The sequence below is a fragment of the Lithobates pipiens genome, unplaced genomic scaffold (genome assembly GCF_037356315.1).
Source record: "Lithobates pipiens isolate NorthernLeopardFrog02 unplaced genomic scaffold, aLitPip1_a1.2 Scaffold_8, whole genome shotgun sequence".
NCBI classification, from domain to species: domain Eukaryota; kingdom Metazoa; phylum Chordata; class Amphibia; order Anura; family Ranidae; genus Lithobates; species Lithobates pipiens.
Window position 1 is genome coordinate 333,132,644 of NW_027507903.1, and position 12,299 is coordinate 333,144,942.

Sequence of the window (12,299 nt, forward strand, 5' to 3'; positions counted from 1 at the left end):
ACAGGTGCACAAGAGGTACAGTGTCACTGATGCATGCACTGCCACTGCTCGCCATCCTCATGGCCTCCTCAAATGGTGACAGGACAAGCATCCCTGATCATGCCCCACTGGCGTGGTGAAAAATAACCAAGCTCCCTGACCCTGTCCTGGAGCTGTAGTCGCACAGGTACTCATTAATGGCTCTCTGCTGCATGTGCAGCCGCTGCAGCATGGCCAACGTTGAGTTCCACCTGGTGGGCATGTCACATATAAGGCGGTTCTTGGGCAGGTTCAACTCCTTTTGGAGCTCAGGCAGCTGAGCACTGGCATTAAATGATCGGCGGAAATGCACACAGACATTCCTGGCCTGCCTCAGGACACCCTGTAAGCCAGGGTACCTGCCCAAGAACCGCTGCACCACCAGGTTAAGGATGTAAGCCACACAGGGCACATGGGTCAGTTGTCCCTGTCGGAGGGCGGAGAAGAGGTTGGTGCCATTGTTGCAAACCACCATCCTGGCTTAAGCTGGAGTGGCGTCAACCACCTCTCAGCCTGCCCCTGCAGAGAGGTGTGTCACAACCAGTAGTAGCATTTTTTCAGGCGTGGTGGTGGAACAACCTCCAACACTGCTGCACCTTGTCCTGCATCCTTCACAGCTGCCGGAAGAGTGACCCAATGGGCCGTGAAGGATAGGTAACGTCCCTGTCCATGCCTGCTGTACCATGAGTCAGCAGTAATATGCACCTTACCGCTGACCGCCCTGTCCAGCGAGGCATGAAAATTGCCTTCCACATGCCAGTAGAGAGCCGGAATCACCTTCCGTGAGAAAAAGTGGCATTTGGGGACCTGCCACCGAGTCTACCAACTGAAAAGGCAGCAGTTGAAGTGCTAGCATTTTAGCCAAGCTAGCATTCAACTTCTGGGTATGTGGATGGCTGGGAGTGAACTTCTTTCAACGGTCCAGCAGCTGGGGCAGGGAAATTTGCCTGCTACAATTGGACGTGGGTGTACTGCTAGCAGAGTGCCCACAAGTACTTGGCTGTGACACAACTAATTCTACACCTTCATTCCTCTCAGTGCAGGTTTCAGAGAGGACTGAAGGTCTAGTGGGGTTGGAGATCCCAGCTGATGAGGAGCAAGGAGAGGTCCGCTTTGTTCTTTGGTGTGGGTCTTTAAGGTACGCTTGCCAATGACCTGCATGGCAGGTCAACATATGTCTGGTGAAGCATGTGGTGCCCAAGCGGCTGATTATTTGGCCACGCGAGATACGCTTGAGACATATGTTGCAAATAGCAGCGGTGCAATCTGATGCACTCGTCTCAAAAAAGCCCACACCTAAGAACTTTTGGAATAACACGCAGAGGCAGCGCCCTGCACAGGCGGAGCTCTGCCGTGTGATTCAGTCAGTGTACTGCCCCTAAGCTGGCCCCTGGAGGGCATCCTGCCTCGTTGGAGATTTTCCTCCTCCTCTTCTCTCCTATCAGGCACCCACGTGGAGTTAGTGACCTCATTATCCCCTCCCCCTTCATCACTGGAGCAAACCTGGCAGTATGCTGCAGCTGGTGGAACGTGACTGCCAGATTGCTGTCCTTCTTGAGCATCCCCTCTCTGTGCGCTCACTCTTCTGCCTTCCTCTAGCTGGGTATTATAATCAGAGCCTTCAAAACGCTGGGCATCCTCCTGGAGCATGTACCCAACACTGTGCTCAAACAGTTCGGGGGACTCCTCAGGAGGACATGGTGGGTCTAGGGAAGGAGTGACTGATGACATTGAGATGAGGGAAGAGGACACATTGGCAGCTGCTTTGCTAGTACCCTGAGCCTGGGTGAGAGAGGATGAGGAGGATGAGGAGGGCTTGGTCATCCACTCTACCAAGTCTTCCGCATGATGCGGCTCAACACCAGCTGCCGAAAATAAGGACAAGCGTGTCCCATGGCCACGTGCTGATGACGATGCACCACGTTCACGACCAGCAATGTTGTCTCTAGACACAGAGCCTGCTTTCCCTCTTTTATTGGCTCGTGACTGTCTGCCTCTCCTTATTGGCCTTCCAGACATAGTAATGGCCTGCAGCGAGAGGGGAAAACCAGCAATTGGGTAGTATATACTGTGCTGGAGGCACACAACACCCACTTTAACTCCTGCAGATGCCTGTATTACAGAACACCATTAATAAAGGGTAGCTACAGGTGTATACTGTGCTGGAGGCACACAACACCCACTTTAACTCCTGCAGATGCCTGTATAAGAGAACACCAGCAAAAAAGGGTAGCTACGGGTGTATACTGTGCTGGAGGCACACATCACCCACTTTAATGCCTGCAGATGCATGTATTAGAGAACACCAGCAATAAAGGGTAGATGCAGGTGTATACTGTGCTGGAGGCACACAACACCCACTTTAACTCCTGCAGATGCCTGAGAAAAGAACACACTGTCCCTGCCTATCCTTCTCTCCATGCATGCCGGAACACACTACACAAGACCGCCGCACTGTCGGCCTTACATCCTGCCTGTGGCCAATTGTGGCTCTCCTTGCTGCCAGCACTGTGATTGGCCAAGCATGCGGAGTCACAGTGCATGCTTGGCCAAGCATGAGCCAGCAATGCATTGTGATGGCACAGTGTATTGTGGTCTGTGAACGCCACACGAATTTGGCACGAAGGGGCCATAACATTCAGTATTCGCCGAGTGGGCGAACAGCCGGTGTTCGAGTTTAACATGCTCATCCCTACTCACTACCTATCAAAGTTTTGGAGGCCATGAAATTCCCAGATAGCCACAACCCCCCCATGACCCTATATGATGTGTGGCATAAGCTTCTAACATCATGCATAAAATACCAGGATAGATCAACCCCCCTCAATGAACCCATTTTGGAAATTAGACACCACAAGCTATTTGCTGAGAGGCATGCTGAGTGCATGGAATATTTTATATTTAGCCACAAGTTTCTGGAATTTTTTTTTTTTTTTAAAGTTGTCGCTACACTCAAAAATACATGTATACTGCTGCTCCTGAGTATGGAGATACCACATATGTGGGACTTTTTGGCAGTCTAGCCGCGTACAGGACCTCAAAAACCAAGCACCACCTTCAGGCTTTGTAAGGGGTGTAAATTTTTGATTTTACTCCTCACTGCCTATTACAGTTTCAGAGACCATGAAATGCCCAGATAGCACAAGACTCCCCCCCCCTCCAAATGATCCCATTTTGGAAAGTAGACACCCCAAGATATTTGCTGAGAGGTATCTTGAGTCCACTGAATATTTTATATGTTGCCGCAAAGTTTTGGCAAAATGACAATAAATTGTTTTTTTTTTGTTTTGTTTTTTCACAAAGTTGTCAGTAAATTATATATTTCTCAAACATGCCATGGGCATATGTGAAATTACTCCCCAAAATACATCCCTTTGCTTCTCCTGAGTATGGGGATACCACATGTGTGGGACTTTTTGGCAGTCTAGCTGCTGTAGACATGTCACTGGAGAAGTGATCGAGGGGGTGTACATCTCACCTAGGTTGCTACACAGTGTGAGATGGTAAATCCAGGATGGATCAGTTTCTCAGCAGCGATATGCTGCTGAGTTGTTATTTAATTTTGCCGGGCCTGGGTTTATATGGAATGGCAGGTAGGTTTGGTAGAGGGACCTGTCATTCCACATCCCCCGATCCAGTTCTGGGTTTGGGATCAGGTGAGCTTTGATCCTAATTAGCCTGGGAAGCTAAAGGCTCTGCAGGGTCTGCAGGTGATTGCTCTCAGCCAGGGAATGAACAATCTGTGTGTTGAAGGAAGCTGCAAGCACAGCCACTGCTGGAGCTAAAACTCACCCTGCGATATCCAGGCGAAAGACGCTGTGTTTGTAAGTGTCAGATAGGTGAGCAGAACCTGTTAGTAAGCGCCCAGCCGGGCTAGGACTTTTATTTTTGTTGTACTTAGAAAGCACGGTGTTGCTGTATATTTTGTTTGCTGGACTGTTTGTACCACGAATAAACGCCAAGATCTGCTTTATAAATTCCAAGTCTGCTGTGAACTGTGTCCAAACACACCCTACCCCGGGAAGATCCCTTACAATTGGTGGAGGTAGCGGGCAACACGGTTGCTAGGGGCAACGGTGTGGACAGACTTGGCTACAGCTGCTGATGTCCTGGGTGAAAGCTGCAACTACACTCCAAGAACAGTCCAGCAACATGGAGGAGATGCTGAAGCAGTTTATGCAAGTGAGTTTGCAACAACAGCAGGCTCAGACAGAGGCCAATAGACGACATGAACAGTCCATGGCTGCACAACAACAACTTATCGAGCACCTGATAGCAATTCGAGAGGCGCCTGTGGTTGCTAATCCACCCACAGTGATGGGAGCCGCTCCAGAGATTTTTTTTGGGAGAAGGACTGTGCAGAAAGCGCTGCAAAAGATGACTGCTGAGGACGATGTTGAAGCCTATCTAACAGTATTTGAGCGCGTGGCTGAGCGAGAGAAGTTACCAGCCGCTGAGTGGGCAGAGGTAATTGCGCCCTATTTAACAGGTGAACCTCAAAAGGCCTACTATGACCTCAGTGAGCAAGAGGTTAAGGACTATACTCGGCTAAAAGAGGAGATACTTGCCCGACTAGGAGTTACTACTGCAGTCCGTGCCCGGAGGGTACGCAACTGGAGCTACAGTCTGGACAAATCAGCGAGGTCCCAGATGTATGACCTAATCCATTTGGCAAGAAAGTGGTTGGAGCCAGACACTTCTACTCCTGCAAAAATCCTAGAGAAGATCGTGATGGATCGCTACCTCCGAGCGCTTCCTACTGACCTGCAACGCTGGGTGGGACAAGGTGATCCTAAGAATGCAAACGAACTTGTCAACCTTGTGGAGAGGTTCCAGGCGACTGAGGACTACCTCCGTGATGTTCCTGCAGCATCTTCACCTCCCCGGAGCGCCAGATCTGTGCCGTCAGCTGGTAAGAGACTTCCATCTATTGGGGGAGTGTGGAGGGGTGCTGATGGGGGGAAAAGGGCTCAAGTGGTGTCTCAGGGACAAAAGGCTGGTGATGGTCCCGGGTGGCTAAGGGGCTCTAAAAAGGACTCCTTGCCAAGGGGACCAGGCCCTATCCAGTGTTGGAGATGCCATGAGGCGGGACACGTGTCTGCCCATTGCCCCCTTACCACTGAACCCATGGAGTGTGACGCTAGCCGGCGTCAGTCGCTATTTGCGGAACCATCTTGTGCTGCAGTTCCTGGACTAGAGACTGAACCGCAAATCTGCAACATCACAATCAAAGACTTTCCTGTTAAAGCGTTAATGGACTCAGGAAGCCTTGTAACCTTGGTGCATGCTAGCCTGGTGACTGGGGACTTAGAGTCTAAAAAGCATATGAGCGTTGTGTGTATACATGGTGATACAAAAGTGTACCCTATAGTGCTGGCTAAAGTCGGGACTGAACAAGGCACAGTACAATATGAAGTGGGTGTGGTTAAAAACCTCATGCATAATGTAATATTGGGGCGCGATTTTCCTTTATTCTGGGCTCTCTGGGAAAAAAGATAAATCCCCAAAAGGAGTGAGGATACCTCTAAGGTGGTTGCCTTGTCCACTGTGAATGATAAAAGTGTACAGGATGAAAATGATTGTTTTCCTTTGCAGGTCCTGGCTGGGGAGGAGGAGGCTCCTCCCACTGAGCAAAATATACTAGACTTAGAGGTGTCTAGCGATAATTTTGGGGCTGCACAATTACAGGACCCCACTCTCAAAAATGCGAGAGAGCAGGTTGCTGTTATGAACGGGGTACCTCAGGAACCAGATGCTGAAAAAAGATTTCCACATTTTTCGGTGACTAATGATCTTTTCTATAGAGTCAATAAGGTTAAGGATGAGATTGTGGAACAGCTTCTGGTACCTAAGCCGTACCGGCGTCAGGTGCTTGACATGGCACATAACCATGTTCTTGGGGGACACTTGGGGACTGACAAAGCGCGAGAGAGGGTTCTCCAGAGGTTTTTTTGGCCGGCCATATATGATGACATTAAAAAATACTGTGAGTCGTGCCCCACATGTCAGGTTAGTGCCCCAGTGTCACATTTTCGCAGTCCTTTGGTTTCGCTCCCTATTATAGAGGTGCCTTTTGAGCGTATTGCCATGGATTTAGTGGGTCCCATTGTAAAGTCAGCTAGAGGACACCAGTATATTTTGGTAGTCCTGGATTATGCGACCCGCTATCCTGAGGCTGTACCCTTAAGAAACACTGCATCTAAAACAATTGCACGTGAGTTGTTTTATATGTTCTCTAGGACTGGGATCCCCAAAGAAATCCTAACTGACCAAGGTACGCCATTTATGTCGAAAATAATGAAGGAATTATGCAGACTATTTAAAATCTCACACATCCGTACCTCTGTATACCACCCCCAGACGGACGGATTGGTGGAGAGATTTAATAAAACTTTGAAACATATGTTGAAGAAAGTGGTGGCAAAAGATGGTCGTGACTGGGATCATTTATTACCCTACCTCATGTTTGCTATTAGGGAGGTGCCCCAAGCGTCCACAGGGTTCTCACCATTCGAGTTGGTCTATGGTCATCACCCTAGGGGTCTACTGGACATTGCAAAAGAGACATGGGAGAATGAGTCCACCCCATACAAGAGTGTTATTGAGCATGTAGCACAAATGCAGGACCGTATAGCCACTGTAATGCCCCTGGTAAGGGAACACCTCCAGAGGGCTCAAGAGGCCCAAAGTAGAATTTACAACCGGTCCGCAAGAATCAGGACATTCAACCCAGGCGATAGGGTCCTTATACTAGTCCCCACTGTTGAGAGTAAATTCTTGGCGAAGTGGCAAGGTCCCTATGAAATTGTTGAAAAGGTCAGTGAGGTGAACTACAAGGTGCACCAACCAGGTAGAAGGAAGCCTTTCCAAGTTTATCACATAAACTTGATCAAGCCCTGGAAAGACAGGGAATCCTTGGTGGCGACAAATACTGTTAATAATTTGTCACCACCAATCCCTCCAGTCAAGGTAGGTGATACTCTATCAGTGTCACAGAAACAGGAGGCTCAGGAATTTTTACAGAAAAACAAAAACAAGTTCTCTGACCTCCCAGGGCGTACACACCTCATCCATCATCACATTGAAACTGAGCCTAGAAGCAGAGTAAACCTTAAGCCCTATAGGATACCCGAGGCACGTAGGGAAGCCGTATCTGCCGAGGTAAAACGTATGCTTGCTCTGGGGGTAATTGAGGTGTCACAGAGTGAATGGTCCAGCCCAATTGTGCTAATCCCAAAGCCCAATGGAACTTGGAGGTTCTGTAACGATTTCAGAAAGTTGAATGAGATCTCCAAGTTCGATGCGTATCCTATGCCCAGGGTAGATGAGTTGATTGAGAAGTTGGGTAACGCCAGGTACATAACCACCCTCGATCTCACAAAGGGCTACTGGCAGATTCCACTTTCTGGTGAGGCTAAAGAGAAAACTGCATTCTCCACCCCTGATGGGCTATTCCAGTATGTAGTGATGCCATTCGGGTTACATGGAGCGCCTGCAACTTTCCAGAGGTTGATGGACTTGATTCTGCGACCACATCGTGATTACTCAGCTGCCTACCTCGATGATGTGGTCATTTTTAGCCCTGATTGGGAAAGTCACCTCTGTAAGGTACAGGCCGTGTTGGATGCCATAAGTGATGCGGGGTTGACCATAAATGCCGAGAAGTGTGCTCTAGCCCTAGAAGAGGCCAAATATCTAGGCTACATTATTGGGAGAGGGTTGATTAAGCCACAGCTAAATAAAATTGAGGCAATACAGAATTGGCCTAGACCCCTGACAAGGAAACAGGTTAGAGCTTTCCTGGGTATTACGGGGTATTACCGTAGATTTGTGCCGAACTTTGCCTCAGTTGCTGCTCCACTAACTGACTTGACAAAGGGCGGAAAGACAGCAATGGTCACGTGGACCCCAGAGGCCGAGAAGGCTTTCCAAAGCCTTAAGTCTGCCTTGTGCCAACCACCTGTCTTAGTTACCCCCGATTTCAGGCGAGAATTTCTGGTCCAGACAGATGCCTCTAACACAGGCTTAGGTGCAGTACTCTCACAAGTAGTGAATGGTGAGGAGCATCCAGTGACGTACTTGAGTAGAAAACTAACCCCGGCCGAGAAAAATTATGCCATTGTGGAGCGAGAATGTTTGGCAGTAAAGTGGGCCCTAGAATCGTTAAAGTATTACTTGCTAGGCAGGAAATTCAAGTTGGTGACAGACCATGCCCCCCTAACATGGATGAAGTTAAACAAGGAGAGAAATGCAAGAGTGACTAGATGGTTTCTCTCCCTACAAAACTTTAATTTCACTGTGGAACACAGGCCAGGGAAATTACAGGCAAATGCTGACGCATTGTCAAGGGTAAGTTGTCTGTGGGGACAAAAGGCTCAGCCCTCCGGTCTGAAAAAGAGGGGGGGGATATGTAGACATGTCACTGGAGAAGTGATCGAGGGGGTGTACATCTCACCTAGGTTGCTACACAGTGTGAGATGGTAAATCCAGGATGGATCAGTTTCTCAGCAGCGATATGCTGCTGAGTTGTTATTTAATTTTGCCGGGCCTGGGTTTATATGGAATGGCAGGTAGGTTTGGTAGAGGGACCTGTCATTCCACATCCCCCGATCCAGTTCTGGGTTTGGGATCAGGTGAGCTTTGATCCTAATTAGCCTGGGAAGCTAAAGGCTCTGCAGGGTCTGCAGGTGATTGCTCTCAGCCAGGGAATGAACAATCTGTGTGTTGAAGGAAGCTGCAAGCACAGCCACTGCTGGAGCTAAAACTCACCCTGCGATATCCAGGCGAAAGACGCTGTGTTTGTAAGTGTCAGATAGGTGAGCAGAACCTGTTAGTAAGCGCCCAGCCAGGCTAGGACTTTTATTTTTGTTGTACTTAGAAAGCACGGTGTTGCTGTATATTTTGTTTGCTGGACTGTTTGTAATAAACGCCAAGATCTGCTTTATAAATTCCAAGTCTGCTGTGAACTGTGTCCAAACACACCCTACCCCGGGAAGATCCCTTACACTGCGTACAGGACCTTGAAAACCAAGCACTGCCTTCAGGCTTTCTAAGGGCGTAAATTCCTGATTTCACTCCTCACTACCTATCGCAGTTTGAAATATGCAGATAGCACAAAACCACATGCTCAGGCAAAGCAGCAGAATGTATTTTGGGGTGTAATTTCACATATGCCTACGTGTCTACTTTCCAAAAAGGGGTCATTTTGGGGGGGATTTGACCTGTCCTGGTATTTTATGCACAACATTAGAAGCTTATGCCACACATCACCCACTCTTCTAACCACTTAAAGGCAAAGCCTTTTCAGACATTTTTTGTTTACATGAAAAAATATTTTTATTTGCTTGAAAATTACTTTGAACCCCCAAACATTATATATACACATATATATTTTTTTTAAGCAAAGGCCCTACAGATTAGAATGGTGGGTGTTGCAATTTTTTTTCCACAGTATTTGTGTATCGATTTTTCAAATGCAAAAAAAGTCAAATGAACCAGATACTTCGGCTTCAGCCTGTAGCTTCTTCTTTAAACTCTGTAACTAAAAATTCAAACTGAAAGGAAGAATCTTCTGAAAGACCAGATAGAATGAGGTAACAATAATCCACTGGTACAAGTGGGAGTATACCTCTAAACAAGATCTCATAAACAGATTTTGTCCAATGAAGAGGACATGCAAAGGGAGAACTGAGAGGTTTGTTAAGTGTCCAAAGAGACACCTTCTCATGAACAATAAGTGAAATAGCCATTGTTTAAACATATTCTCTATAGCACAGGCACTTAGCTAATGCCCCCTTTGCATAGGGACAGACATCACTGCTATGCACTGCCATAATTTGCATGCTTCTAAGAGGCCAACTGAAATTTAGTTCTTCAGACAGTTGCTCAACAAGTTGCAAAACTCAACTGACATTTTCTGTGTTAGAAGAGTTCCTCTTAAATGATCTGATCTATTGACACATACAGTAGCTTAACTGAACAAGTTATAGCTGATCAGCTAATATGCAAGGCTGCACCAGATTTTGCGCTTTCCAGTTTTAATAAATCAACCTCATGGTTTCACAAGTTAAAGTCAACACCAACAATGGACTAAGAGTCATTCTAGTTAAATCAAACTGAGGTTTAAAAAGGTAGTTCCACTGAATATCTGTTCCTAATGCCGCGTACACACGACCGGACTTTCCAGCAGAAAAGATCAGACGGTCTTCCCAACGGACTTTCAACTGAGTTATGACAGGCTTCCAACTGAACGGACTTGCCCACATACGAATGGACTAAAATCTGTTCTAAAGTCCATTCATTTTGAACGTGATGACGTACGACGGAACTAGAAAAGGAAGTTCAATAACCAGTAGCGAATAGCTGCCCTTACGTCGTATTTAGTCCGTTGGACTAGCATACATTCGAACGGTTTTCCAGATAGGAATTGAGTCCGTCAGACAGATTTTAAACATTTCTATTTCTATTTCTAGGTCCATCTGATTTTTTTAAAGAAAAATGATTGGACTATCCCACACACGATCGGACTATCCGATGGAATGATTTCGCCTGACCTAGTCTGACCAAAAGTCCGGTCGTGTATACACGGCATAAGGGTTAAGGCACAATCAACTAGGGTAATGAGATGTCCATTAAGGGGAAGAACTGGATGGTCCACACAGGGTAGAAGCTAAGATTACAATAGAAGTTATTATTCCTAAAAAAATAACTTTTCTAGAATAGACTATATACAGTGGGTCTTTGTGTTAGTACAAGCTTTAAAAGAGGAAGGTTGAACTCTAGATGTACAGACTGGAAGCAACAGTTTGGATATCTGAGTCATAAATGATCTGGTCAAATATAGATTCTGCTAGAGCAGTCCTCCGAGGGCTCTGAATCTGAATTAGAGATAATGATAGGGTCTTCAGGATCTGATGGAGATAAGGACCAGAGTCAGAACCAAGTTCTCTAGTAAATGGCATCAGGGCACACTTTGTGTCGACACAATCTGTTTGCAGACATTCTAAGTCAGAAGTTGATATTCATGGCATGTTTGACACAACAGAGGTCTCAAGCTCAGCCAGCAAAAATATATAATCTGATGATTATAGTGATCCAATAGAACAGTTCACCTGTAATTTGTTTCAAGAGCAGGGGCAACTGGCTCTCCAAGATCTTCAAACAACTGACATAACACAGCTTCTTGACTGGCATAGGCTGCAACAATGTCTTTTTCTTATGTAGAAGACAAAGCTACTGAGATCTGCTTCTTGCTGGACCAAGATATAGGACTGTTTGCTAATTTGATCAAGTAATCACTTGTGGATTTGTGAGTGCTTAGGTCACCTGCCCAATCAGAGTCCACATATCCTAAGAGGTTCAAATCACCAACTGCAGACAGTTTTAGACTCAAGTCTTTCATTTGTTTGAGATATCTGATGTCTCTCTTAAATGATGTCCAGTCTCTTTGACGTGGTTCACTCTATTCTACAAATCTACAAAGTAGCGACATGGCAGCTGCAATGTTCGGATGTGTAGTCGTTGCAATATATAGCAATGCCCTATTGCTTATCTGTACTGATCATTAGTAGGAAGAAGATCCTCACCCCCTTCGGTTTTTAGGTATGCTGTGTCCAAGGGACAGGGTGTCTGAGAAGTGGCAGTCATTGGAGTAAGAGGTGGCTGCGTTTTTACAGTTGTATTATATTTTATTGACGTGGTAATTCTATGTGGGTTATAGGCATTAATAAATACTACACTATATACTGCATCTCTAGCTCCAGGTGGTAAGCATTTTTCCATTATGATGGATGCTTAGCAGCTTTGTGTATTGAAAGGAAAGAATACCATCGACCTTCTAAAAGGATGGACTACACATATAGGCCATTACCATTAGTTTTCTGGTGCAATGTGGTAGAGGATTTTCACTATTGAATATATGTATTGAACTGCACTTGTTCCTTTTATTCCATTGCATGCAAGCACTTTGTAATTCAATAGTGGTCACAGTCTATGTACATTTGCACAAATAATTGGTTTATGCACTATAATATAAATTTTTCTGGTGCGTCACTGTTTATTTTTTTATAGTTTTATTAGGGAGATGTACTATTGAGTGCTAGCTGCTTTTTTTTTCCTTTTTCTTTTTTTTTTCTTCTTTGCTCGCTGTTTTCTTCCTTTTTTCCTATTCCTTCTGATTCTATTATTTGCTCATTAGCTGTGGTTATTTTTTCTGTTTTACTCTTGTCAAGTGACTAAAGGTATGTCAATATGAGGTGCAACTGTTGGATTGAAAAACATAT

General features: G+C 46.1%; 1 pseudogene; it reads right to left on the reverse strand.

Annotated features, from left to right (window-relative positions):
* Positions 1-11,125: 11,125 nt before the first annotated feature.
* LOC143962122 (uncharacterized) lies at positions 11,126-11,664 on the reverse strand (annotated as a pseudogene).
* Positions 11,665-12,299: the final 635 nt, after the last annotated feature.